The sequence below is a fragment of the Perognathus longimembris genome, chromosome 8 (assembly GCF_023159225.1).
Source record: "Perognathus longimembris pacificus isolate PPM17 chromosome 8, ASM2315922v1, whole genome shotgun sequence".
NCBI classification, from domain to species: Eukaryota; Metazoa; Chordata; class Mammalia; order Rodentia; family Heteromyidae; genus Perognathus; species Perognathus longimembris.
The window spans coordinates 32407068-32412031 of NC_063168.1; the positions used below are offsets into that span (position 1 = coordinate 32407068).

A 4964-nucleotide genomic window follows, 5' to 3' on the forward strand; every position below is an offset into this window, starting at 1 on the left:
TTTGCAAAGGATTCTAGGAACTAAATATTCTGCTAGCCATTTTTTACATCACAACATTGTTTATTGTGTGAATTTTTTACAATACAAACAAAAAATACAGAAATTCAATATATGGATACAACTAACTGCAGAGTAGTGACTTTTTTCTTTCTGTCTTCAAGAGGCCATGATTCCCATTTCTAGTAAAACAAGAGACTTCATGTAGGTAGAAACAGGCTTGTCATTAGCTCCACAATTTGCCTAGAAATGACCTAAAAATGCATTTCCTCCCTGCTACTTAACATAAAGTGTAAAAAGGGAGTTAAGGGAAAGTTTCCTTGCTGGTTCCTACCATAGGAAAGATGTTATATTCTATTTTAGCAGGTACAACATATGGAAAATATCTAAATTAAATGTTATTACAAAAATGAAGCAGTACTGAGATTCTGGCTAATGAGGGTACTAAATGAGAATAACATATACATAAAGAATCCAAAACAAACAAACAAAAGGTTGTTATAAAAAGCTCTACGTGCATTGTAAGCATATATGTTCTTTTTTCCATGTGTATTTTCAAACAATGGAAGTGTCGAAAAATAGGGTCAAGTGTGTTAGACTAAATTACATTATTGTATAGGCTACATTGAATGGAACCTCAGTATTATAATTATCATAGCGAAGCATAGTCTGCATCATAGTATGCCAGTTTTTCCTCCCTGAAGACCTGCCAGAGCCTTTACTTTGGAATATCCTATAAACAATCAAACCACCTGAAGATGATGATACAACAGTACAAATGTTCTCTTGCATTAAACTGAAGACATCTGTTTAATAATAATAATAATAATAATAATAATAATAATAATAATAAAGAAAATGTAGAAAGGTACATAGAGCTGTTACTTTCTAAGAACACCCTAGACAATTCAAGGCATCTTAATCTCCATTGAAAACAACAACAAAAAGAGTATTTGTCATGTTGTTAAATCCATCATTATGGATAAAATTGGTGCAAATTGATCAAGTGGATCCAACAAACACTGATGTGCAAGCTGGCATTTTGCAACTAATACATAACTGGCGGTCAATGGAGAGTTTAAAAGATCTTCCCTTTCTTCTTGTTCTTTTCCAATGTTCATGAAGAGTTCTGTAGTTCTCAGATGCATTGCTGAGCTTCCCAGTTGGCTTTCTCCTCCTCAGATTGACGACATTTGTCCTCTAATTCTTTGTGCTGGGCTTCCAAATTCTTTTTCATCTGCTCATGGCGCCGCTTGAGCTCAGCCTCAGAGTCCTTCAGTTTCTGGGCCTTCTCCTTGACTTTCATCTCGAACACCTGCTCCATTTCCATCTCCATCTTCTTCATCATGGCTGCATGCTCCCTTCTTTCCTCCTCTGTGTCAGAGGACTTTTGGTAAACTGTCCTTTACTCTTGTTGTTATCCATTCTATTCTAAGTCACAGCCGCCAGCTTTCTGCTTCAGTAGTTCTCACAGTGTACGTTCTTAGTGACATTTTTAAGTCTTACATGTGTGTTCTTATCAACAGATTCCTTGAACTGTAAAATGATAATGTTCACCATTTTCAACTTCAGCTGCACCCCAAGGATATTGCCTTCCTCTGACCCTCTTGCCATTAACTTCAAAGACCATGTTACTACCTACTACAGCGAGAGGTAAACGGTCCTTTATCTTTTTAACCAGCTTATTTTCTTCTTCATTGTCTGTTTCTGGAAATTCATATATTTTGATTTTATGTTCTTGGATTTCTTTCATTATCTGTTTTTTAATCTGCTGGCATCCCTCTGATGTGAGTGTGTCTGCTTTGGCAATTAGTGGGATGATATTCACTTTTTCATGCAAACATTTCATAAACTCAATATCCAGTGGTTTAAGTCCGCGTCCTGAGGGAGCGATGAAGGATAAGCAGCACTGCACCCTGTTGTAAGGCATCTGCTGCCTGTTCACCCTGGATTCTGCATTTAGATAATCCTCAAATTTACTATGAATGTAGTCAATAACAGGCTGCCATCTTCTAGCCATTTTGCTCACTTAAAAACTCACTACTAATTTCAATTTTTTCATTTATTTAATACCTTCAATTTCATCTCCAACTATGATAACATCCTGATACAGAATGACTTTAAATATCTACATGTATTTTCAGTCCATGGAACATTGTGTCCATACACTTAAAGGTAGAAGGTATTATTGTACTATATATCTTATCCAAATGCCTATTTTTTTCATACACACGATATTTGAAGTGTAATTTTTAGTTGCTCTGATATTTATGTGATCCAGGAAAGTCACATTCAACATTTTTCCTAAAACAACCAAAATTTTTCTCCAAAGTAATTTCAGCATCCAAAAATTGAAAATATATCTTGAGTCTCAAGATTCAATAATGTGTTCTAAGTCCATTCATGCCAAGGACTTTAGATCCAATTTGAGGCTACCATAAATAATTTAATCATTACAAGCTAACATTCTTTCAAGACATTTCTAAGTAGATAGTAAAGAAATAAGCCTGGCAGAGCAACCTACTTCCAGTTCCAGTAGCACAGCTGCTTCCTTCTTTTTGTCAATCTATCAAGTTGTGATCAGAAACAATGGCACTGCATAGAAAATGTCTATTAATTCATTCCCCACTTTGCCCTTCCAGAATCCCAACAGCTCTACAGAATGCCATTATGACCACATACTTGACCTTGTGTGACATAAAAGCAAACTACTACCACTGTAGAAAGGAACCTGAACATAAATACTACAAGATTTATCATTATGCTGAAATCCTTACCATTCTTGATCCAGTTAAAATTTCTGTCACAAATATAGATTGACATCATGAGAAATCTTAATCCATTGAATATACGAATACCAAATAAAATGGAAATCCTCATTTCCTATCTCAAAATGTGGTTTACACATGTGAATGCATGTTAACTAGAACATATTTTAGATAAATCAGCTTTCTTACAGTCCACCTCCACAATGTATGTGTGTGTGTGCATTGTAAAAATGAAGTTGTATGTTGCTAAAATGAATTGTAACATTCTTATAAGCTGCTAAAATGTCTAAATAGTAGTATTCTTATAATTATTTAAAGATAGCTCTCAGCAACAGCCTCAATGAAAAGAAATTAAGAAATACTTTAATATTCAAAAACAAAATTACAGCATTTGAGTTTGGCAAATAATTAGAAAGAAAAGGCTATTACTAATAATTGGATACAAAGGATATGATCACTGGCACAGGTTTTCTATGTTTGCACTTCACATTGAAAATATTCTACTTCCAAAGTGAAACAAATGACTAAATTGATCATGTTTTCTGAATTGGTAATACGGAAAATAAATTGTAGATTTTTGCCAAGTTGTAAATGCACTAATCCTTTTCAGAAATTTTCTGTATTTGTCACAAAGATATGAGAAGTAAACCGTAATAAAATTATTGTCAACTAATAAGATTTTAACTAGGATTGTTGGCTCCATGTAAATGATAATTTTCTACAAAGTGTTAGGCCTAGGAGTTTCGTTACACTAGATAGGATTTGAGGAGCCAACAAATCACACATTGACGTTTGCTGTCTGTTTTCTTAAACATAGGGCTATCTCTACTGGCAAATGTCTTGGGTCCCAGCAGTTCAGTGTAACAATTGAATATGGGGTCTCGTTCTCATTGGCAAAATCTAGAAGTGGTGACCAGATTAATCAACAGGAAAAAGAAGAATTGTCTAATGAAAACTCATTAATGGAGATCTGCAGGGTATAACTTCAGATTCATTATTAATGTATTATCACTGCAAGTCACATAGAAAGTGATAACACAGTTCTAAGGAGGTAAGTCATAACACCAGAATAATTCTCTCACAGGGACCGTCAGAAGCCTGGTACTGGTGATTTGAAGAAGGAGAATTAAATGGTGCCAAGAAACCAGGCTTTATCCATTTGTCATCACAGGAGGCAAGAGCTTGTATGAATGCATGCCAGGCCTGTAAGAAATGGCTTCTTTATCTTACATTAAAACGAATACACTAAAGTTACAGTTGTTTAAGTATTTTCTGTTTATTTCCTTTGCCTATTCCATTGCCATTACATAAATATATCAAATGACCCCAATTCATTTACCTTCAATTGTTAATAAAGCAAAGGTTTATACATCCACTTTAGCCCATGTAATTAGTGTGTGTAAATAACAATAACACACTTCAATTCACTCTACTGTACCTCTCCATTCCAGCATCATTTTCTGTTAGCTCTTAACTATATTTCATTTGACTATGTCCTGTTCAAGTCATAAAAAATAAATTTATTGGCCCAGTAAACTATCAGTATTTCCCCTGCACTGATCTTATAGTCTGCATCTTCTGTTTGATAACACCAACAGACATTTATACTATTCTCAGAATCTCTGCAAAATGTAAGTTAAGTTACAAGATAGGCACACAAAGATTGGCAACAATTTAAACCTAAGACATACCATCTCAGTATTAAACTTGGATTTGCCAAGGGTTGTGGACAGAGGTTATACTGAAAAGAATGGCTGAGCTTTATCAACTATCAAACACAAAGCCACCACTGCAAAGAATCTCAGGCTATGAAAATAATTTATCTAGTAAAAATGCAGTCCCAAGTAGAAGCTAGTTTTCATATTGTATAATCTGCTAGTCACTGTAGAAACTGCACCTGTACAGTAGCATGGCTTCTTCAGATGACTGATTAGAACCTGGCACACACACACACACACACACACACACACACATTTGTACACACAAAGCAATTGACAAGATACATTTATCTATATTTTGCTTGTTTTTTTTTCAACTGAAATTTATGTGTCATCTATGCTTGTGTTAATCCCCACCTTCACAACACAAAATTTAGGTATCTAGGAAACATCTTTGTTACCTATCTTATTCCTGCTCTTTTTACCTAATTGTCACCAAGTTCTCTGTTAGTAGTCCTAAATAATATTCAGTGAGCCCCCT

General features: G+C 34.7%; 1 pseudogene; it reads right to left on the minus strand.

The window, feature by feature from the left end:
- Positions 1-1075: 1075 nt before the first annotated feature.
- Positions 1076-2017, minus strand: LOC125355978 (annotated as a pseudogene).
- Positions 2018-4964: the final 2947 nt, after the last annotated feature.